This window comes from Acinonyx jubatus, chromosome D4 (genome assembly GCF_027475565.1).
Source record: "Acinonyx jubatus isolate Ajub_Pintada_27869175 chromosome D4, VMU_Ajub_asm_v1.0, whole genome shotgun sequence".
Taxonomy (NCBI): domain Eukaryota; kingdom Metazoa; phylum Chordata; class Mammalia; order Carnivora; family Felidae; genus Acinonyx; species Acinonyx jubatus.
The window spans coordinates 43,736,159-43,760,919 of NC_069391.1; the positions used below are offsets into that span (position 1 = coordinate 43,736,159).

The 24,761-nt window shown below is 40.4% G+C and overlaps 1 long non-coding RNA gene across 6 annotated transcripts in view; it reads left to right on the forward strand.

The window, feature by feature from the left end:
* The first annotated feature begins 600 nt into the window (after window positions 1-600).
* LOC106983159 (uncharacterized) overlaps window positions 601-24,761 on the forward strand; it is a 39,865-nt gene continuing 15,704 nt past the window's right edge. For 2 of the 6 annotated variants that reach the window (XR_008291151.1, XR_008291153.1), the window contains exons 1-4: window positions 13,191-15,246; window positions 19,486-19,546; window positions 20,533-20,641; window positions 22,141-22,337. This is a non-coding gene — a long non-coding RNA (uncharacterized LOC106983159). Of the gene's footprint in view, window positions 2,620-13,190; window positions 15,247-19,485; window positions 19,547-20,532; window positions 20,642-22,140; window positions 22,971-24,761 lie in introns of those variants that run through there. The other 4 variants (XR_008291152.1, XR_008291150.1, XR_001431476.3 and 1 more) reach the window with 4 other exon arrangements.

Genomic DNA, 24,761 nt, shown 5'->3' on the forward strand with positions numbered 1-24,761 from the left:
ATAGGTTTTGAGATAGGTCTTTCCCGGATTCTGGCATCATCAGTCTCCTTGCTCGAATCATCTCCAAATTCATCCTCAGTAGAAATGATAGAATGTGCACAGACTACTCTGAGGTACTTAAAAGAATAAATCTGAGTGAAATAAGGAAAAGAGGAAAGCAAAACATTAGATAACGCATGTAAAGTTCTTATGGTGGTGCCTAGCACGAAGGAGGTCCGCAAGCAATGTTGGCTTCCTGCTCTTTTTTTCTTCCTCTTTGGATTGAGGGCCCCATCTCTAGAGTGACCTTTACCTGACCTTCCTGTGTGGCTCACAACGTATTTTGCAGCATTCATAAACTTTTCCTCAGAGCTGACTTTGGATTTGAAAATGTAATGATATCTCCCTCTTGTAACAACATGTCCCTACAATTTGACACCCATAGAGAGGTGGTTCTTCAGAGAAGGAGGGTCTGCTTCTCGAAGGCTGTCTGTCAGTGCCTCATCACCGGGCAGTTTTGAAGGATCATTTCTTAGAGGCTATAGAGGACCAACAAGATCACATCACAAGAGACTGAGTATTTTCCAGTTGAAATTTCTAATCTAGGTACCACAACTGATTTCTAAAGCAAGAAAGAAAAAGCCAGAAGAAAAGAGGCATGATTCCAAAAAAGGGGGAAGAAAAAGCAATTTTTTTTTGGCCAGGAATTTGTACGCTCGCCCCAGGATTGACACCCTCAAAAGTAGGTTTGGTAGCAGCTGCCAGAATCTGTACGAGACCAGTACCAGTCTTGTTCTTAGAGTTTTCTTACAGCTCAGCTGGCAATAATTCACTTTTTCTTTTCTTTTTTCTTTTTTTATTTGCGATGATTCGGTTTTTTTTTTTTTTTGAATGTTTATTTATTTTTGAGACAGAGAGGGACAGAGCATGAATGGGGGAGGGGCAGACAGAGAGGGAGACACAGAATCCAAAGCAGGCCCCAGACTCCGAGCTGTCAGCACAGAGCCCGACACGGGGCTCGAACTCACAGACCTTGAGATCATGACCTGAGCTGAAGTCAGTCAACCGACTGAGCCACCCAGGCGCTCCCGCGATGATTCACTTTTAATCATCCGATTCTAGTTAGAGTGCAGAGACAAATTCATTTCTTCTCTCTCTCTCTGTTTTTAAAAATATCTCCTTACAACTTAAAAGAGGTTGGTTTGTACTTTGGTCTTGACTCTGCTGCTAGCTTGCCCGACTGGTTTTTCTCTGCAGAAGTCCAGCCCAACTTCCTCTTCTACCTCGTGCTTGCCATGTTTTCTGGTAATTTTCCCTAAGCGATTGTGCCTGGCACAGACCGGAACTGGCCACCTTTTGTCTCTGCCTGTTGACCAGCTATTCTGTCTCCGGCTCTCTTCCCACATCACCTGGCAGTGACGTTTCCTTTTCCTAACCTCCCTCTCTAGGTCTAAAGAGTTTTATTCTCTTTAATATCACAGCACATCAACCATGACAGAGTGTACTTAGAGGATTATGCTTATTTGTAAGCATGTTTGTCTTCTTTGGATTGTCGGCTCCTTGACCACAGGGTCTGTGCCGTTCACCTTTATATGCCTGGCCATAGTGGGTGCCGACGGAGCATTTACTGGACAAATGTTCAATACATTCTCTTTTGTTACATGCAACAAGATAATTTGAAGTTAGTAGGGAGCTTTTGATGTGAAAGAGATTAGTGAAAAGAATAAGAGCTTGTATTTTCCTGTTCATTCCAAGACATGGAGAGCAACATATATTTAAGAAATATGGGTAGGGGGCGCCTAGGTGGCTCAGTCAAGCATCAGAGTCAGATCATGATTTCAGCTCAGATCATGATCCCCGGGTGGTGATATCAAGCCCTGTGTCAGGCTCTGTGCTGACAGTGCTAAGTCTGCTTGGGATTCTCTCTCTTTCCCTCTCTCTCTGCCCCTTTCCTTGGTTATGCTCTCTCTCTCTTTCTAACAGAAAGAAAGGAAGAAAAAGAAAAAGAAAGAAAGAAAGAAAGAAAGAAAGAAAGAAAGAAAGAAAGAAAGGGAGGAAGGAAGAAAAGGAAGGGAGGGAGGGAGAAAGTAAGAAAGAAATATCGATGAAAAGAATTGATTTGGTGATCATGGGACAAACCATCTTGGAGGATGGCATAATGAGGTACAACCAGTTCTCTGGCAGAGTTCTAGACAGAGTTTTCCATAGAACCTGACTATAGTACCTGGAGCCTCCCCTTTCTGGATGTAATTTTCTCTTTTTGTAGAATGGAGACAGGGGAGGAGATCATTTTACATGAATTTCAGGTGATTCAATCTCTGAAATCCTGTCATCCATCATACAATTACAATTGATTTATGGCCCATCTCTCTAGCCCCATAAAAAGGCACCTAAACATTTCTTATACCCTATCAGTCCTCTAGGTCCTTTTCTTAGTTTCCTCCATTCATGCTCTTCTTCCCCTTCCTCTAGACCTGGTAAGTTTTGCCCTGAAGCTACAGGATTCTTTGAACACGGTTTTACATGGCTCTCCCATTTTTCTAGAGGGGGACCCTATTCACCTTGCTCCTGCCCACCTCCGCTTCATGACACCAGACAAGCCTTACCTCTCCAGCTAGCCCTTACCTCCAGCTGGCCCAAGTAAGGTTTGACGGCCTCTTTGCATTTTGCCCTGTCTTCATTTTTTTTGTGAAGAAGCCATATTACCATAAAACTCTGCAGCCGCTTCCCCATCAGCACACCTCCTTTCTTCTCTTTTTCAGAATGCCCCCACCTTTAATATGACAATAGTGATAAGTGCTGATTATAGAAGGTTTACTGCCGCCAGGTACTTGTGATAGATATTTAATCACATCGCTGTCCTTGCAGTGTTCCCAAGGGTAGACATTTTATGTTAATTTTGGAGGTGAGGAAACCAATTCTCAGATTGTTTAAATAACTTGCCCAGATTGTCCATTTCCAAAGCCGGTGCTATTTCTGCTGCACTGTGTTACATTTCAGCATATGGAGGCCCAGATCAATTTTTGTTGTTTTGTTCACATCAGCTCTTTATGTGTCTATGTGTTTCAGAAACAATGTTGTATCGCCAAAAAGAAAAACATTCCACCACACTTTACAACATATCAACTTGCTATTTTATTTTTATTATATACTTTTCTACTCCGTTTATCTTCACACATATTTTAAAGAGTTAGGATCATAATATGAATATAGTCCTTTTTCTAAAAATAATCCTATAGCCACTTTCTTTGTTGCTTTTGTCCTCATTGTCATCTTTTTTTTTTTTTTTAATGTTTATTTATTTTTGAGAGAGAGTGAGAGAGAGCGTGAGCAGGGAAGGGAGGAGAGAGAGGGAGACACAGAATCCAAAGCAGCCTCCAGGCTCTGATCTGTCAGCACAGAGCCTGACGTGGGGCTTGAACTCACGGTTCATGAGATCACGACTTGAGCCAAAGCCGGATGCTCAACCGACTGAGCCACCCAGGTGCCCCTTGTCCTCATTGTCATCTTAAAGGCTGCATAATTTTTGTCAGATTGGCTTATCATAGTTTTTAAAGAGTGTTTTCCTGATGCAGAGCATTGAGGTTATTTCCATTTTGCGCTGTGATCAATTATGTTATAATAATGATATTTATGGGGGCGCCTGGGTGGCTCAGTCTGTTGAGTGTCGGACTTCAGCTCAGGTCATGATCTCACACTCCGTGGGTTCAAGCCCCGTGTCGGGCTCTGTGCTGACAGCTTGGAACCTGGAGCCTGCTTCAGATTCTGTGTCTCCCCCTCTCTCTGCCCCTCCCCTGCTCATGCTCTGTCTCTCTCTGTCTCAAAAATAAATTTAAAAAAAACATTAAAAAAATAAAAAAATAATGATATTTGTATACTTTTTAAGATTAATGGTAATACATTGGCTTTTAAAAACTATTTTATTGTGGAAATTTTGAAATACTCACAAGAGACTAGAAGGGACCTGCCTTTATCTGTTATGCCGCTTCAATAATAATTAACATTTTGCTCATGGTGTCTCAGTTACTCCCCCACTTCTTTCTTGAGAACATTAAATTTGTCATTTTGTGTCAGGATAGACTTGTAACTGATGAGGACTTTCCCCAGTGTCATCTAGAAGTCTATGTTTAAACTTCCCTGATTATCATCAGAGTGACTTTTCACACTTGGCTTGTGGCAAGTTAGGATCCAAATACAGTCCAGTTGGTTGTTACATCATTAAAGTTTTATTCATTCTAAATCACACACACACACACACACACACACACACACACACACATTTAATGCCATCAGTTTGTTGGAGAAATGATGTCAGAATTTCTGTAGAATGTCCAATGATCTAAGGTTGGTTCTTCTTCAAGGTAGCTTTTAACTACCATATATATCTACTATATTTGTTTTAACTGATAGATGTGAGAGCTTAATAAGATGGTGGTTCAATTCTTTTTTATTTTATTTTATTTTATTTTTTTTTTTAATTTACATCCAAATTAGTTAGCATATAGTGCAACAATGATTTCAGGAGTAGATTCCTTAGGGCCCCTTACCCGTGTAGCCCATACCCCCTCCCACAACCCCTCCAGTAACCCTCAGTTTATTCTCCATATTTATGAGTTTCTTCTGTTTTGTTCCCCTCCCTGTTTTTATATTATTTTTGTTTCCCTTCTCTTATGTTCATCTGTTTTGTCTCTTAAAGTCCTCATATGAGTGAAGTCATATGATTTTTTCCTTTCTCTGACTGACTAATTTCACTTAGCATAATACCCTCCAGTTCCATCCACGTAGTGGCAAATGGCAAGATTTCATTCTTTTTGATTGGTGAGTTATACTCCATCGTACATATATGCTGCATCTTCTTTATCCATCCAAACACTGATGGACATTTGGGCTCTTGCCATACTTAGGCTATTGTTGATAGTGCTGCTATAAACACGGGGGTGCACACCTTCGAAACAGCACACCTGTATCCCGTGGATAAATGCCTAGTAGTGCAACTGCTGGGTCGTAGGGTCTATTTTTAGTTTTTTGAGGAACCTCCATACTGTTTTCCAGAGTGGCTGCACCAGCTTGCATTCCCAGATGGTGGTTCAATTCTTAAGAAAGAATACTTTGTAAATGCGGTCCTTTTCACCTTGAGGTCAAACTTAGCATACCTCTTAGAACATTTTACTACATCATAAGCTTCTTCTCTTTCTTGTTCTGCCAAAAAGCCTCTTGTAACAAGCAGTTTATTCATATACAAGCCCATTCATATCAGGTACATATAACTGGATCCCTGCTAATCCCAGTCTCTTCTGCCCCAGGTACTGGACCCAGTGTTAACATTAACCAATTTCCTTATAGTCCTTTCAACCTTACTAGAAAACTAGGAATTGCCTGAGATACTTTTGAAAGCAGTTAGTGGTCCAAGAAAAACCTGGATTTGAAAGAGAAATAATTGAGAATTGAGGAAGGATGCCTCAACTGTAGACACTGAACGTTCTGTTTCACAGATTAAGTCCAAGTAGATCAGGCATGACTCTCATAATGATGCCTTTACATGTTAGAGAAGGGTTGAGACCTACACCTGTCTTTATGCCTCTATCCTCTTTGAGCTTAGGGTAGTTTGAGGTTTCTTTTTCTTAAGAGTGTTAATTAATGTGAAACACCATCATCATAAACCGCTAAGTTCTAATGAGTTTGGTTCCATCATACTGAATCCCTGGTCTAGAACAGAGGAGTAGGACACTTGCTTTTCTCCCTAGAACACATTCCTCCTTGTTTTATTTATTACTTATAGTGTGGAGGAGGGGTGGAGAGAGAATCTTAAGCAGGCTCTACACCCAGTGCAGAGCCTGACATGGGGCTTGATCTCAGACCATGATATCATGACCTGAGCCGAAATCAAGAGGTAGATGCTTAACTGGTTGAGCCACCCAGGCACTCCTCCTCCTTCTATTTTTAGATAGTGTTTGAGGGTCTCTTCAGGGCCACACATAATAAATACCCAGAGTGCCACCAAACAGAACAAAGACATGTCCAAGGTCTGAGATTCCCATAATTGTTCAGGAATTGGGAGAGGCAGAGTGATTTCTCCTTTCTTTCTGGTCCCAGGAAATTATAAGGCATGTGTAGCTTACCCTTTAGGTCATTAGGCAAAGTGAGATCTTCCACATCCTGGTTTGCCCAACTGTTCCAACCAACTACATCTTTACACTCCATAGGTAAAGCCATAGCATTACTGGGCAAGAAGACGTAAGGTCCCACAGCAACCCTCTCTATCATCCCTGCAACTAGAAATGCAGACGAGGTGCTATTACATTTCTCAAACATATACCAAAGGCAGTTATGTTACTGTGTTAATGGAAACATGGGTGGAAACAGCTCATGACAATAGCCTCAGAGAGAGGAGGGCTGTGTGGTGCTTTATCTAATGGGGTGACTTTTCTTTGGGGATTAAATTCAAGGATCTGAATGTTTTTCTTTTATCTTATCAGGCAGGCTGTGGACTGGAGACTGAATTTTGAACTTGAGTTGTAGGAATACATAGCCTTTCTTCATTCTTTTAGCTTCTCGTTGCTCATTTGTTTTATTCACTAGCACTGTATGATCCAGGGAGCCTCACTGGAAGGTCAGTCGCAGAAATTGAGAATCTGAAAATGGGGGGGGGGGGGTGGGGGGAAGATTCAACATTAGGTCATCTAATCCTGTAAATCATTGTTTAAAATTATTTTTGGCAACTTGGTCTTTCCCCTGTTAAGTTTAAGCATTAACTGTTTTTTCCTATTTAGGTTTCTTAAGAAATGACTCTGCTGTGTATTAGGTATTACTGAGAATCCTCTTCTTTCTTTTTCTTAATTGTCGCCACATGTGCCTCTTTGGGCATAGCAAACAATCCTTTCTCTTTCTTAATTAACCTTTAAAATATTTAGAGCTTTAAAAATGGACACTTGGGTACTCTGCAGTCTATTTCCAGCATCTGTTCTTTGACTATATGATTCTTATTACTCTCTGATAGTTCCATAATGTGTGTGCAAATAGTAGTGTGAGTACAGTGAGTAATGTGTGTGCCCTGTTGGAAAATTGCCATCAATGAGAGGAGAAAACAGTGTCCTACCTCTTTTGGTTCTGAACAAATCACGTAAGGAAAAGAAGTAAAATTGAAAGGAAAATGTTGCTCTAATCTTGAGTTTATATAAATAACTAATCTACGGATCCCTTTAAATGTTAGTATTTAGTATTTCTCAGGGGTAGCAAGACCTAGGCTAGAAAGGGTACTGTTTTCTTAGACAAGCCAGTAATTTGTCAGTTAAGCATACTTGGAAGTTGGAAATCTATTTTAAGGATCTGAACTCAATGGAAGGCCATAGTATCATGGCGGGTGGAGTCAATCATAGTATGCCCTAAGAGATCACACTGTTTAATACTCTTACCTTGTACATGATAAAACTGAATGAAGCTCCTGAGTTTTTCTAGAGCAAATGGCTGTTAGTTGCTGAGCATAGTCAAGTGTTTTCCCCTGATATACTCAAGTTTCCCCCTCCCCAGTTGTTACGTCTAGTCAATACTAAGAAGGAATGACCTTAGGAATTACTAGCTCTCTTTTGCATCTTTATTTTATTAAAAAAAATTTTTTTTGTTTATTCATTTTCTGAGAGAGAGAGAGACACAGTGTGAGCAGGGGAGGTGTAGAGAGAGAGGGAGGCGCAGAATCTGAAGCAGGCTCCAGGCTCTGAGCTGTCAGCACAGAGCCCGATGCACGGCTCGAAACCACGAACCGCAACATCATGACCTGAACTGAAGTTGGATGCTCAACTGACTGACTACCGAGGCGCCCTGACTCTTTTGCATTTTTTTAAAAAAAACTTCTTATCATGGATTATTTCTCATTTTACAATAAATGTTAGTTTTATGTTCAACATTGTCACTTAGTAGTATTATTTGGCAAATACCAAAGAATCAATGTGGTAAGGCCCTCCAAGATGATGTCAGATATGTGTAAATCCTTTTCCTGGTCATTTTGAAATTGCAAAAACAGTGACCAGCTCCATTATATCGTTCTGCCTGACTTTCCGTCAGCATCGAAACTATATGTGTTCACTAATGCAGGGAGGACAAAAATCATTCAAGTAGTAAATGAAGGATGCTGGTAACTATTTCCAAGGTCAACAACAAAAATTTGCCCCTCACACTTTCCAATGGGAAATATAAATAAGTTGGCACCAAACATGCATAATCCATTTTTGCCTTGAGATCAGGTGTGGACGTAAGTCTTTGCTAGAACAGGAACATCTCCCTTCCATTCTTCTTCTGCATGCTTATCCAAATTTTGTCTTTTCCTTTCAGTGCCTTCCACTTATTTAATTCTCTTGCTTTTTTGTTGTTGTTACAAAAACACTTTATTGTAGAATGATTGACATGTAAAAAAAAAACTGTACATATTTAATGTACTACGCAACTTGAGTTTGGAGATAAGTGTCTGCCTGTGAAACCATTACCACAATCTATGCCATAAAGCTGTTGATCACCTCCAAAAGTTTTCTGCTCCCCTCTTCACTTATTTTTTTCTCATCTATTTAATTCTTATCTTCTGGCAGTCTACTTTTGAAAAGAACCTTTCTGTTATCCATGGATATCATTTGCTGTTTGTTTTATCATGTTAACTTGCTGTCTCCTACTCTTTCCTTGTGAATATGTACAACTAGTAATCTGGGGAACTGGAATGTCCTACCCAGGAGTGCCCAGTCTATATTCATTTTCTCCTATTGCATAAGCAATTCTGGCTTCTAAGCAAACAAAGGAGTAAACTTCTGTGTATATGGATGCAACTAAAATAAAAAAGCTTGACTATCAGACATGAATCAAATGTGCTATACAGACTAATCCATTATTTGAGTATATCTGGGACTGCAGGAATTAATCTTAATCATGTTTATTCTTTTAAAAACATCAGCAGTTAAAAATTGCATATCTCATTATTAAAAATGGTTTTGGAGCTGAGATGTAATCTCCTAAATTAAAGAATTAAAATAAGAGCAGGATGATCCAGCTAACCATTTTTCTTCTTAAAACTTGAAATAAATGGAGATCAAGAATGTTAGACATCTTTAAATAAATCAGAGGTCTTATGACACTTCTAATATTTTATTAACAAAGTTTTGGTTTGATTTATTGGTGTAAAATAACTAGCAAGGTATTCTCTAAGTGCTGAAACGTAAATTACAAACACGAAACCTTGATTTATGTTAATGGCGGATAATATGTGGGACATGGCACGTTAGCACAGATTTTACACTATTCCCTGAGTTGGGGGATGGAATCAGAGAAAAGTGCTGGAGAAAGGGCTGCCTTAGGCTCCATTTGTTGATATATGGGTGATGGCTGTCTTCTAAGAAATGATATAATCCTGATGATGGGAACTTTCACTTCTATTCCAGCCACCTCCAGATTTTAGTGAAATCTGCTCAACATTTCCGAGTCCCTAGGAAGGGTCAAAGGCATTCAGATCTCTGCAAGAATGGCAGAGTTCTGAGAAAAAAAACAAAAAAGTGTCTGCATTGGTAAATATTGGGTCTCTCTGATCTCTTGCAGGATGTTAACATTTTCATATTTCTCAAAGTACTTTCATCTCCCCCACCTCCTAGACCCTCAGTGACACCCACTGCCAATTTCCAATTCTGTGTCATTCCAAAATAGGCCCTCTGTGTTGTTCACCTGGACTGCTGATCATTGCCAGGGAGAAATTGCATGGTTCTGCAAATCGGCGCCAGTCCACATTTTCGTTTGTCAACCTCAAAACTGTTGTCTGCCTCATGTGTCCTTGTTCCTTGCCTGGCTGGCCTCTCCTCATCTTTTAGGTGTCAGCTTAAACTTGACAGCCTCAGAGAAATGCTCCATGATCTCCTCATCTGATTAGACTCCCCCCTTGCCCGATGTCCTGTTCATCTATTTCATGACACTTTGGACTTTATAATTCTTTATGTAGTCTTTGCCTGACTGATTGTTTGTCTCCACAACTAATTTCTTGTGCATGGAGACAGCATCTGTTTTATTAATTCCTGTAGTGTAGCTCTTCTGGCATACCATAGGTACTCAGGACGAATTTTTGTATAAATGAATAAATTGTAAGATTGTGCTTGAAGGAAAAGCATTCCTTAATTAAAAAAAACAACAAAAAACAAGTTTAGGGGCACCTGGGTGACTCAGTCGGTTAAGCATCCAACTTCGGCTCAGGTCATGATCTTGGGGTTTGCAGGTTCGAGCTCCACGTCAGGCTGTGTGCTGACAGCTCAGAGTCTGGAGCCTGCTTCAGATTTTGTGTCTCCCTCTCTATGCCCCTCCCCCGCTTGTGCTCTGTCTCTCTCTCTCTTTCAAAAATAAATGAAACATTAAAAAAAAAAAAAAAAAAAACGAGTTTGAAGAGCATCTCTTTCAATGAATGTGGCCATAGCACAAGAGATATCCTTACCGATGTCAGGTTGCATATACGTGCCACATAAACTTCTTATTTGTGGTGACACAAATGGACTCTTGTGTTCTGACTTTGGAACACGCGGCAGTTGCTAAGCCTTTGTGACAGTGGTTGTCAGCCTCCTTTTGTCTGCAGGCACACACGGGCTGATGCTCTGTGGCTGTGTGCCACGAGAACCCAGACAGCCAGTGAACGTGTCTCCCAGGACCCTGCCTCTCCCTGCACTTCTTTCTCCCTGACTTGAGAAACTGTTTGGGGATGCAAGTGAGTGGGTGAATGTGAGTGTAAGGCTGTTAGAAGGATTATCTCAAATCTGTTCTAATTTATATTAAAAAGCAAAAGATAAACCAATTATAGATTTGGAGTTTTTTAAAAAAAAATAGTAATGAGTCACTTGCTACATATCTCACAGCCAATCAGGGCACATCAGTGTGGCATGACATGTGTAGGCGTTTTAGAAATTAATCCCAAGCCACTGGGGAGAATTTTATCACTCGTAACTTTTGGGGAAGAAGAAAGCACATGAGTTGAGGTCATAAGATAGCCAGCCCTATTAGGAGAGGAGCTCATGGAAATAAAAATTGCACAGAAGTGTATAGTGTTACTTATAAGGTATTACCCCTGATGCCCTCCCTCAGTGACTAATGTAAAATACTTATTATTTAAGTTGAACCATATGAATGGAGATATGGGACATCTTTAGCTAAAAATGCAATTTCATATGGTTCGAACTAATTAGTTTGTTAATGTTTTCTATTCATCTAAAATGCACTTGGAAATGAGCTATAAGCACTTGCAAAAATGAGAAAAGCAGCATAACGCTGTTTTTTGTGTGTGTGTCCCTTTTAGTGACTTTTTTTCTCAGAACAAGTATGCTCATCAATGAGCCTGTTGATCTTGTTTGCACATCCTTAGCCCAGCACTGGTTTAAGAGCTCTCTTGGGGATACGGAGATGCCCGGGGTATCACTGGGCAGTGCTACAGTCCAGATGCAAGAATAAGATACACCTGGAAAAGAAAACATTTGATACTTACTAAATTATGCAGTGCTGCCCAAAAAGAATGGCTTGTCTGTCACTGTTGTTCCTCTTGTCTGGCCATATATGTATTTTGAAAAGCTTTGTATTTCAAAAAATAATTTTATATTTATAAAAGAGTTGCAATGATTGTACAAAGATACACTCAGCTTTCTGTGATGTTAACATCTTACATAATTATGGTACAACTATCGACCTAAGATATTACCGCTGGTACATTTACTATTAACTAAAGTACAGATTTTATTCCAATTTCATAAGTTTTTCCATTAATATGCTTTTTCTGTTTCAGGGTCCAATCTGTTGACAGTACAACATTACATTTAGCATATATGTGTTTTAATAATGATACTATATAAAAGTAAGAAGGAAAGCATTTTACCCACACTCAGATATCACTGCTGTTAATATTTTGGTACATTTCTTGCTGACAGCGTGCACATAACCACACACATCAGGATCAAACTACATACTTGTTTTGGTACTCTAGTTTTATCATTTAACAAATCATAAATATTGCTCTATGTTATTAGTTACTGTTTGAAAATATGTTTAACATGTATTTAATTTTTTATCATATTGATATGATAACAAAAGCTATGTTCACATTACCAGGTTATTGAATGCTCATGTCCATTTTTGCTCTTACACATGTCTCTGTGATGATTTGCAGTGCACATGAGCTCTGGGCAATTTTCATATTTCTGCAGGGTGATGACAAGGAAGAATATATAATGTGAATATCTATGGATTTTCCCCTTTTATTATTTTTTTATTGAGACATCTTTTATTGTATTTTTAAATTCAAGAGCAACACATTTAAACTACACTGGAATCTCTAAAATTGAAAATGAAATCTTCTCTTACTCTGGTAGACTGCCTTCCCTGAGGAAAACAAAGTATCATGAGGTCTCTGGCTTTAACTTGAACCCGTGTGCCCAAAATTATTAGGGGTGTTTCCGGCAATGGTGTAAAAATGCAGCTTCAAACCTGAGCTTTTCGTAAGTGTGCAAAGTTCCCATGGGCTCTCAGGAAGAATATCCTAGCCCCATTATCTTTTGATTTGTGGCCAAAGGCGCCGTGCATTGGACATCCCCTGTAGTTCTGGAAGACCATTTTTATTTTCAGGATTTTGCTGCTTATTTGTTGCTGAGGAGTCAGTTTCATTACTCGGTCACAGAACGCAACACCAGGGAAAAAGGATCCCCTGACTGTCCCTGCCTTCTGGAATAGATAATCCACCCGTTCCCAGGACACTACGGCTTGCAGGGGGACGAGGCCAGGAGCAGCCATCAGCTGACACTGTTGTTGGCCACGAGAGTATCAGGGAAGCATATTGGGACCCCTGGCTCCTACAGGCACTAGCCATGGTGACTAGACACTGGAGCACATTGTTGATGTCAGGGCTTACTACAACCAGGGAACAGAGCACAGGTAATGAAAAGGATGGCCTCTGAAGTTAGACAGCCTGGGCTCAAATCCTAGCAGGATGGATCTAATGCCTACTAGGGATTCTCAGCTTTAAGCAAGTAACTGAGCCCCTCTGAACCTGAGCTTCTCAACTGTAAAGATGAGATCGTTATACAGGCTGTTATATAATTTGAACAAGATGTGAAAATGTTTGGTGCAGTGCACTGAGCACATAGTATGCCATCAAATAAAAGCTTGTTAAATGAAGAGATGAATGAATGACTCATGGAGCCAGTTGAACACCCTACTTTTAAAATAGCGTTGTGGTTGGGGCACCTGGGTGGCTCGTCCGTTAAATGTCTGACTTCAACTCAGGTCATGGTCTCGCGGTCTGTGAGTTTGAGCCCTGTACCGGGCAATGCGCTGACAGCTTAGAGCCTGGATCCTGCTTCAGATTCTGTGTTTCCCTCTCTCTCTGCCCCTCCCCCACTCGTGCTCTGTTTCTCTCATTCTCAAAAATAAATAATAAAACATTAAAAATTTCTTAAAAATTAAAATGAAAACAATAGCACTGTGGCTATTTGTGATAGAGAGCATAAGAAATATCAATGCGATGAGTTAAGTGTCAATTTCTTTTCTTCCCCAGGGTTGCAGAAAACAGAAACCAACTCCAGCTAGTTCCCATGAAAGGAATTTATTGATAGGACACCCGGGTCCTGACATCTAAGAGTTAAAATAACCAGTCTTTGGATGAGCCAGAGCCAGGCAACTCCAGGGCCCTCAGAAAAGGACAATTATGGACTTCTCTAGAACACTGACATCCATATTTCTCATTTTTAGTGACCTGTAGTGTCAGATGGATGAGCTCTGGCCAGGAAGGTAGGGTCCATGATTGCTAGAGGACCCTCGTCTGTATCAGGGGCAATTCCCAAGGCAAGGGGAATATTAGGAGCTAGTAAATTTTTAAGGCTTTAATGAGGTGTAATTGTCATATAATAAACTGTACCTATCTAGAATGTACAAATGGATGTATTTTCATATATACACAAAATTATATACAATTATATTTATGTTATATATTATATCTATTTATCAGGAAAACTATAACTGTGATGAAAATAATGAATATATCCATCATCCTTGAAAGTTTCTTTGTGCTCCTCTGTATTCCCCCTCTCCTACCTCTCTGTGCTCCTCTACCTGTTCCCAGCCAATCACTGATCTGCTTCTGTCGCTATAGATTAATTTGCATTTTCCAGAATTGTGTATAAATGGGATCATATAATATGTGCTCCTTCTTGTCTGGTTTTTTTCACTTGGTATAATTATTTTGAGATTCATCTATGTTGTAGCTTGCATCAGTGCTTCATTCTTTTTCAGGGCATGTAATATTCCATTGTATGGATATACCACAGTTTGTTTATCCATTCACTTCTTCATGGGCATTTATGTTGCTTCTGATTTGGAGCTCTTACCAATAAACTTGCTATGAAAATTCAGGCACAAGTCTTTGCTTAGGTATGTGTTTTCACTTTTCTTGGGTAAAAACCTAGGACTAGAATGGCTGGGTCATATTCTAAGTGTATATTTAATTTTTTCAGAACCTGCCAAGCAGTTTTCCAAAGTGGTTGTTGCATGTGTTACATTCCCACCAGCAATGTAGGAGAGTTCCAGCAGTTCCATATCCTCACCTCCACTTGGTATGTATCCGGAACTTATTTTTAGAAAACTCTCAAAGCTTAATACTAAGAAGAGCAATAACCCAATTTTTAAAAATGAGTAAAAGATTTCAATAGATAATTTGCTAAGGAAGATATACAGTGGCAAACAAACACATGAAAAGATATTTAACATCATCAGTCATTAGAGAAATGAAAATTAAAAGCACAATGGCAAGCTTATTCAAATAGCTAACATTCAAAGGAAGCTAATAATTTTACATTATTCTGCTGCCCATTTTATAGATGAGAAAACTGAGGCTCCAGGAATTAAGTGACTTGACCAAGCTATCCAGTGATAGAATTTGAATTTGAACCTGGGTCTGCTAACCCCTGCTTAATCTTGATGCTATGCCAGCAGTAGTCCTTTGAAGTAGGCTTCACAAGCAAGATTGAAAACAGGGGAACTCACTTATTACTCAGGAGTACAATTTCCATTTTCTCTCCTGATGAGACAGGCTACCACCACTCATAGTGAACTTTAGGGAACTTCAAGTTTTGGTGTCTGTTTTGCCTAAAGGATAGATTTTGTTTTCCTAACATCCAGCTTCGTCTAGGTGCCTCTGAGGGAAGTACTCAAAGTATGGGGATGCCCACCAAAGCTTCTTTGGTCCAACGAAGACAGAGGTCTGTTTAACCATGATCATTACGAGTATGAGTTTTGTTTTGTTTTGTTTTGTTTTGGGGGGGGGGGGGTGAATTCAGACATATCTTAGTTTGAACCATAGATCTACTGTTTCTTAACTATGTGATCCCAAACAAGTTACTAAATACCTCGAGTTTGATTTCTTTGTCTGTAGACTGGGAATGATACTGACCTTACAGTGTTTTAAGGGTTAGAGGAGCCCATGTGTATACAGAGTTTGCCACAGTGTCCTGCACTTAACAGATGCCCAAAACACTATTACCATGTCACAAATAATAATATATAACCCCACTAAGAATAGGTGTGTTAAGCTTCTCACTCACTACAAAACCTACCTAAACCACAAGCTCATCACTAGCTTACGTCTCACGTTTCTCTGTAGACTTGCTCCTTTCTTTAGGAAATGCTAATCCACCATTAGAGAGGATGGTATTTAATTCTATAGGAATCACTAAGTCTTAAGAAATAGTTATTCTTTAATTGTAAATGTATCCTTCAGTTAGAAATATTCTTTGAAGGGAGTATCTGTGGTTGCCGTTGGGCCACATCAGCGGAGTATGTGCATGGATGCTCTAGAGTTCAATGATCAGATATGCAGGAATTGCGTGGTGTAAAGAAATCAAAGTAAATGTAATAAAGAGCTCTGCAGAGCACCGTTACTCACGCTCAGGTTGCTTGGCTTACAAACCTTATCAGGCACTCACACTCTGTACACTTCCTTCATCCTTTACCTGCTCTGACGCCACCAGCTCTTTTTCCAGGCCCCTGGAGGTGCTGCTTTAGCTACCAATGATCTGTTTTCCTCTGTGCTGTTATTTTGTTTCTGAAATGCAATCAGTGTTTTCAGTCTGTACTTGGGGACTACAGGGAGCTTCCTCCCTTGGATGTAGAATTATGAGGGGAGACAAGCCAGTTTCTCTGGTGGACACCTCCAGCCTCTTTCTCTCAGGTAGTCCAGTAACGAGCTGGCCCTGCAGAGAGAGCCAGAGATTGCGCGTAATGTGAACTTCACAGAAGATGGCCTCTGAGTGTACAGGGTTTTTCACACTGGCAAGGCTCTTGTGGTATGGGGTGGCAGAGCACTGGGGAGGTCTTTATCCTAGAACACGACTTAAATGGTCTCCAGCTGTGCCAGTTTAAGGAGGACACACCTAGCTTAAATCTTGGGATGGCCGGAGACTAGGGGACTGCCTCGAACATGTTCCTTGAGCCCAAATGTTGATATTTTCATCATTGTGTGTCATTGTGGTGTTTGACCCTATCTCTTTTGCAACAGAAAAATACTTTATACTTTTTTTTTTTTTTTTTTTTTTTATAATTTGACTTAAAAACAAGCCTATAACACTTTAGAGTGGAGATGCTTAGATTCAACCCCAAGGCCTACAAGATACACTCATCTGGTAGATCCATTTATTCCTTTTTTTTAAAAAATTGTGTAAAATACAGGCAACATCAAGTTTACATCTTTCCCATTTTTGAGTATGTGGTTCAGTGGTATTAGATACATTAATACTGTTGTGCAACCATCACCACCGTCTGTCTCCAGAATTATTTTCATCTTGCAAACTGAAACTCTATACCCATTAAAGAATAGCTCCCCATTCCCTTTTATCCGCCCCTGACAGCCACTGTTCTTTCTGTCTCTGTGATTGTGATTACTCTAGGTACCTCATGTCACTGGAGTCACACAGTATTTGTCTCTTTGTTCCATTCATTCTTAAGGTACATTGATAGACTCAGAAGGTAGGAGATTTTCTAGAATGCTTGGCAAGGAAATCCATATAGAAAGTTGAGTAAATCGTGCTATCTGCCTTGATACCATTAAGCACTTGTGTATCTGGTTTTCTTCATTCCAATTCCATGTTCACAAAGCAATCCTCTGATCATGTTATGGTTTCTCACAGTAGATCCAATTAGTTGCCTCCTCTCCCAACATCCATTCCATCCCATTTACACTGTACAGCATTGTGTCACAGTTTGGGGGGTATTGACCTCCCTTAACTCCAGAGGTGAACCATAAACCAATTCTCAGGAACCCATACTCTTTTTTAAACATTTAATTAATTAATTGTTTAATTTACATCCAAGTTAGTTAGCATATGATTTCAGGAGTAGATTCCTTAATGCTCCTTACATATTTAGCCTATCCCTCCTCCCACAACCCCTCCAGTAACCGTCTGTTTGCCCTCTACATTTAAGAGTCTCTTATGTTTTGCCCCCCTCCCTGTTTTTGTATTATTTTTGCTTCCCTTTCTTTATGTTCATCTGTTTAGTATCTTAAATTCCTCATATGAGTGAAGTCATATGGTATTTGTCTTTCTCTGACTAATTTCACATAGCATAATACCCTCCAGGTCCATCCACGTAGTTGCAAATGGCAAGATTTCATTCTTTTTGATTGCTGAGTAATGCTCCATTGTATACATATACCACATATTCTTTATCCATTCATCTGTTGATGGACATTTGGGCTCTTTCCATACTTTGGCTATTGTCCATAGCACTGCTATCAACATTGGGGTGCATGTGTTCCTTCGAAACAACACACCAGTATCTCTTGGGTAAATACCTAGTAGTGTAATTGCTTGGTCATAGGGTAGTTCAATTTTTAATTTTTTGAGGAACCTCCACACTGTTTTCCGGACTGGCCGCACCAGTTTGCATTCCCACCAGCATGACAAAAGTGTTCCTCTTTCTCTGCATCCTCGCCAACATCTGTCGTTGCCTGGGTTGTTAATTTTAGCCATTCTGACAGGTGTAAGGTGGTATCTCATTGCAGTTTTGATTTGTATTTGCCTGATAATGAGTGATGTTGAACATTTTTTCATGTGTCGGTTGGCCATCTGGATGTCTTCTTTGGATAAGTGTCTATTCATGTCTTCTGCCCATTTCTTCACTGGATTACCATTTTTTGGGGTGTTGAGTTTGATAAGTTCTTTATGGATTTTAGATACTAACCCTTTATCTGGTATGTCATTTGAAAATATTTTCTACCATTCTGTCAATTGCCTTTCAGTTTTGCCAATTGTTTCCTTCACTGTGCAGAAGCTTTTTATTTTGATGAGGTCCCAGTAGTTCATTTTTGCTTTTGTTTCTCTTGCCTCCAGGGACATGTTGAGTAAGCAGTTGCTGTGGCCGAGGTCAAAAAGGTTTTTGCCTGCTTTCTCCTCTAGGATTTTGATGGCTTCCTGTCTTACATTTAGGTCTTTCATCCATTTTGAGTTTATTTTTGTGTATGGTGTAAGAAAGTGGTCCAGCTTCATTTTTCTGCATGTTGCTGTCCAGTTTACCCAGCATCACTTGCTGAAGAGACTGTCTTTATTCCATTGGATATTCTTTCCTGCTTTGTCAAAGATTAGTTGGCCATACATTTGTGGGTCCATTTCTGGGTTCTCTATTGTGTTCCATTGATCTGAGTGTCTGTTCTTGGGCCAATACCATACTGTCTTGATGATTACAGCTTTGTAATATGCCTTGAGGTCTGGGATTGTGATGTCTCCAGCTTTGGTTTTCTTTTTCAAGATTGCTTTGGCTGTTCTGGGTCTTTTCTGTTTCCATACAAATTTTAGGATTGTTTGTTCTAGCTCTGTGAACAATGCTATTTTAAATAACAATGTTATGTTAATAGGCCCATACTCTTTGTCACAGCCATTGACTTGGCTATGGACACTGACCTAGGCCTAAACCAATCCTCTGGCTATAGTAATTAATTAACGGACAGGTACCTACCTAAGTTGGCCCAATCAAAGTGAAGTTTAAGAACTTTGATAGTTAGACAGAAAGAAGCCATCCTTATTTTACTGAAGTTGAATTAAAAAAAATGTGCATACATTTTATTGCTGTAAGCAGCCACTTTGTAACCATGAGAAGAAGTAATCCTAGGAGGGTCTCAATATTATGGAAAATAGAGTGAATATATGGAAAGAAACTTAATCCTTGGTGACAGCCTTAAACTGCTGGATCAGACCTTACCTGAAACACTCTCTACCACAGACCTTTTGAGCTCTTGAGTTAATAAATTCCCTTTTTGTTTAACCAAATTTGAGCTGGGTTTTACTTGTTTTTAGGTACACTTTAATAGATTATCCATAAAAAGCTGTGTACAGGGTCAGAAAACAATGATTAGATGGACTTTATACCTTCCCTTTGGTACTAATTTCTCATTGTGAAAAAATAAAGTGGTATTATAATTTGACACATTATTTTCTTTAGCTTGTTTAATGTGAGATATGGATTCTTCCCCAGGAGGCTGACAAATTTTAATTTCTGGCTTTGTCCTACAAGGGACCACAGTAATACTGTCAAGGTAAGGAATAGTATATTAAGGGGGTGTCTTGGGAGAAGACCTTAATGACCATATATGGTCTGCCTTGAAAGCTCTCCTTGAATTTGAATTTCCATTTCATCCCTTTGAACTTCTGTAGCCACTGGAAATTCTTCTGAATATCTGTGATTGCTCTAAATTAGCGACCAATGCCAGCTGTGCTGTTGGCTACCTGGTCTCTCACACTTGGTTCCCCAATCCTGAGAGTCTCTTACCTTAGGTCCTGTTGCATTCTCTAGTTACCAAAGGGTAGCCAAGTCTGCTTTCTACAAAGCTGTGAGCCCTTTGCACATGGCCACGATGGAAGTGATACCATCCAGCACAACGCCTAGTATATAGTGCGTTGACTCTGCATCTGAGGGCCCTTCCTCGTTCTGTCTTTGGCAGCCCTGAGAAGGTTAGAAGATACCAAGTTCAGTGAAGGCTCAAACTTTTTCCCCTCAAACTTGTTAGACACTCTTCCCAGTTATCCAGAGGTACTGGATGAGAATTTTTTTGTGTGGTAAAATTGTGTGTTCTCAGTGTTTCCCTCCATCCTACTCCCCTTAAAGAATCTGTGTATCATTTCCTCTTTTGCTGGCCCTGGGTAAAAATATACTACACATAGAACAGGAGGGTTGTTTCCAAATGGTGTACTCATGAAACATTTCTTTCTAAAGGGACTCAAGATTAAAAAAAAAAAAAAAGGTGGTACTGTAATTATACAGAAAATCTGAGTTTTTTTTGCTTTTAATTTTACTCTAGAAGTTAAGGGCTCTTTGAATGAAGGGAGAGTTGTGGATGAAATTCTGTTCAGCCTGCCTTTGGGAAATGTTCATGGACATACGCTCCATCAGTTGTAGCTAAATGCAGAGAGGCTTGTCCTGTCAGCATCAAGACAAGACATACTTGGAATTCCAGTCCATAAACATTTAAATGTGGTCACTCTAAACCTATTGTGGCCCTGACTTGTATTTTCTCATTTCTAGTGACGGGACCATTTTTTAACAGAGCATTCTGTGTGAACTGGTTGAATGGAGTGCCATGAAAGTCTTTAATAAATTATAGGTGGATTTATGGGTTCTGCTCCGGGCCAAGGTAGGTTGGCTGAGTTGAAGTGAATTGGGACATATTCATCCAGAAGGTCCAGTGGGGCCTTAGGGAAAAGAGATTCACGAATGGATGCGATGTTTTTCACCTCATAGGCTTCCTATTGTACATGGGCAACTGTTTCTAGGATTGAATAATCCCATCACATTAATGTGACACATTGTCTAGTTGGTTATTTAGAACAACTTCTTCAGAGTAACCCAAGTTACCTTTTGTACAATCATAGGAGTGAGCAAACTCTCAAAATCAGCCCCATGGTTAAAACAGCAAAGCATCAAAGCAATCCAACATGGATGGTCCTCGTTTACAGGCTTCACATCTTTAAGAACAGATACTTCATGGGGCGCCTGGGTGGCGCAGTCGGTTAAGCGTCCGACTTCAGCCAGGTCACGATCTCGCGGTCCGTGAGTTCGAGCCCCGCGTCGGGTTCTGGGCTGATGGCTTGGAGCCTGGAGCCTGTTTCCGATTCTGTGTCTCCCTCTCTCTCTGCCCCTCCCCCGTTCATGCTCTGTCTTTCTCTGTCCCAAAAATAAATAAACGTTGAAAAAAAAAAAAAAAAGAACAGATACTTCACATCCTCTCTTGTGACTAGTGTTTCCCAGTGTGTATTATATTTTCTACCTCCTGTGCTCCCATTAGGAGGAAGAGATGACTATAGATGACGGGTCAGAGCTTTGCTGAGCTCGGCCACTTAGAGGGATGTCATTGGCTATGTCAGTCTATTTGATTTTCCATACTTGTTTATAAGTAAACCTCCTGTGAACTGTGCTTGTGAGAAAAATGTGAAGATGAGAGGGAGGTAGGTTCTAAATTAGACAGCAGTGTTTCCCTAAAAGTGGGGCCAAAGTGGTAGCAGAAGCTGTGTGTTTGGACATACTTGCTGGAATAACTGGGATTTTTGAAGGAAAATTCAGAAATCCTGAAGGTTATGTATGTTGAACATGCATATTGAAAAGGAGAAGGTGCCTGGGTGGCTCAGTTGGTTAAGCGGCTGTCTTTGGCTCACGTCATGATCTCATGGTTCGTGAGTTCGAGTCCTACGTCAGGCCCTGTGCTGACAGCTCAGAGCCTGGAGCCTGCTTTGGACTCTGTGTCTCCCCCCTCTCTGCTCCTCCCCAGCTCGCACTCTGTCTCTGTCTCTCTCAAAAATAAGTGTTTAAAAAAAATTAAAATAAAGAAAAGAAAAGGAGAGAGCTGTTCCATTTCCTGCCGAAAACAATCACATGGACTTAATTCCTACCTGAATAAAGGTGTGCATTGTGCCTCCCCTTTTCTTGACATGAGTTTCTCTTCATCTCTTTCGGATGGTTGATAATAAGAGGGGATGTCTGGTATCTGTCTTCACTGAACTTGTGTGGTCACTTTCTGCTGCTCAGGACAGCGATACAGCCAAGTGACACCGCTCGGCTAATGACTGATGTTTCTGAAGCAAAACAAGGGCAGTTTTATCTAAAAGAAAATTTTCTTCCCTTATTTTCCTCTTTCAGAACATCCCTGGGAAGGCTAGAATTTATATGCTGTGTGTGCACTTTAAGAGCTCCTGGTAGATGGTGCAAAGGACAAGATAAAAATAAAGAAGGGAAGATAATGAGCAAACTGCTCTTTGTTGGCAAAAATCTTTGTTTTTCTGCCTCCAAAGTTTTCTGTAACGTTTCCATTGACCTAGAAGCTATTGTGCTTTCTGGTGAGTTTCTGTGAAGGCCCTACTCTATGTGGAGAAAGGCCAGCAAAAGAGCAATTCCTGATGCATGGGATGGAATTGTCTCTTCTATAGAATCAAGTTGTAAAACGAATCTGGACATTTGTCTGGGGGTGTCTTAACACTGGAAGCAGCTTTACGCAAGTAAGAAAGAAATGGAACTAGTGATCAAAGTGTATTGATATTTTTAGGATCTTGGTACATATTGCCAGTGTGAACCCAAGAGAGGTCACAGTAGTTAATACACACACTAGCTGGGTCGGAGCACTCAGCAACATTATTACTACCTTTTACGTCTTTACTAATGTGGTAGACTGAAAAAGACGTTGAGCCTGATTCAACAGTCTGCTTACTGTATGGTTCTATTTATGTGATATCCTGGAGAAGGAAAAGCTATTGGGGGAAAAATGTTGGGTCAGGGTTTGGGTGTGAGAAGGAGTGACAGGAGAGAGATCGGAGGGAATTTCTTGGGGCTAATGGAAATGTTCCGTATCTCGATTTTGCTGGTGCTTTCATGACTATACGTATTTGTCAAGACTCACTGAACTATACACTTGAAAAGGGTGAATTTTACTGTACATAAATTATACGTCAATAAACCTGACTTTTAAAAAATGACATTGCCTTGTGGTTTTAAGTCACAGCTCTTTGGCTTTGCAGTGAAATTGAACAGCTTTATATTTATTTGCCATTTATAGTCCTTCTTTGGAGAATTGTCTTTTCATCCCATTGCAGAATTGTCTGCACGGTCTGAGACTTTTTCCTACTAATGGGGATAATCTTTTAATATTGCCTGTCAAACTTGCTATTTTTTTTTCCTGAATTTCTTTTACCTTTATTTGTGACTATTTTATTTGATCTAGCCTAATTTATTGACTTTTACTCTAGTGTTTGCTTTACTTTTCTAGCAGAACTTGCTGATAGAAACTCTTGAAACACTGAAATGTTTCAGTACATGCTACTTCAGTTTCCCTTGGGAATTCACCAGGTATGGTGTGGGGAGTCTTTTCAAAATAAAAGAAGAAAATAGGGGCGCCTGGATGTCTCATTCTGTTAAGCGACAGACTCTTGATTTCGGCTCAGGCCATGATCTCGTGGTTCTTGAGTTCTAGCCCTGAATCTCTGTGAGTGACATCTGCACCGAGTATGGAGGCTGCCTAAGAGTTTTTTTCTCTCTCTCTCTACTGCCCCCATCCCCTCTCGTGCTCTGTCTCTTAAAAAACAAAACAAAAACAAACAACAAAACCTCCAAGAAAACCAGAAGAAAGAAACGAAAAGAAGAAAACAACTCCTCCACTCATCACTGTAATAGTTGCCCTCCTTCAAAGTCACTCACTGGGCTCATCCTGTCCTCCTGGCTCCACTGGGCTGAGCCCTGAGCCACAGCCGTGGCCTCCCAGCCTCATGCTCTCCCCACGGCGTCAGCAACAGCAGCTTGGGCACAGGGCGCTGCAAAGCGATTTATACTGACAGAAATCGACCAAAGCCTCAATCAGTCGAAAACCTCATTTAACATTTCCCTCTGCTCTCTGGTTTTTGGAAGTTCTGCTTTGTCCTGATTTGCTCCGTAATGGGATTGAGGGAAAAAAATATTACCTCGCTTTTACATTTCAGTAACTACTGAATGCTCACTGTGTGCCTGGAGCTCTGCTGGGTGGGTGCTAGACACACAACGGTGGGTGAGATAGACGAAGTTTCTGTCCTCATAGAAGGTACAAGCTGATTACGCCATCGCCAATGGATGAGTACCAAATTGTGACAAAATAGTTGGAAATTAGGGGCACCTACGTGGCTCAGTTGGTTGAGCCTCTGACTCTCGGTTTTGGCTCAGGTCATGATCTCACAGTTCTTGGGTTCGAGCTTCTCATCAGGCTCTATGCTGACAGTGAGGAACCTGCTTGGGATTCTCTCTCTCCCTCTTTCTCTCTGCCCCTCCCCCTCTCGTGCACAAGCACGTGCTCGCACTCTCTCTCTCTCTCTCTCTAAATAAATAAGTAAACTTAAGACAAACCAGAAATTATGATAGGTGCTGTGATAGGTACAAAGATGTCCCCCTATCACAAGTGGGTGTGTAGAGAGTGGCAGGGCTCCCTGTCTTCTCCGGTCTGAAAAGATTTATTTGGCCCCAGGCTTACTGTATTTTAACATGTAGGAAGACTTCAGCAGAAGAAAACTGTCTGCAAAGCCAGTGCCCTGTGGAATTATAAACAAATGTGACAAGCTGAGTGAGCTTGGTCAAGGCCAAATTTCTTCATCGTGGATAATCTAGATGATGTTACCTGTCCTGGGGACTGCTGTGAGAATTAGCAAAAATAAATGTAAAAGAGGCAGAAGGGATATGGCTGGAGGCTCTGGAGGCAGACAGCCAGGGTTCAAATCCTGGTTCCTCCATCTAATAGCTACTGCTGT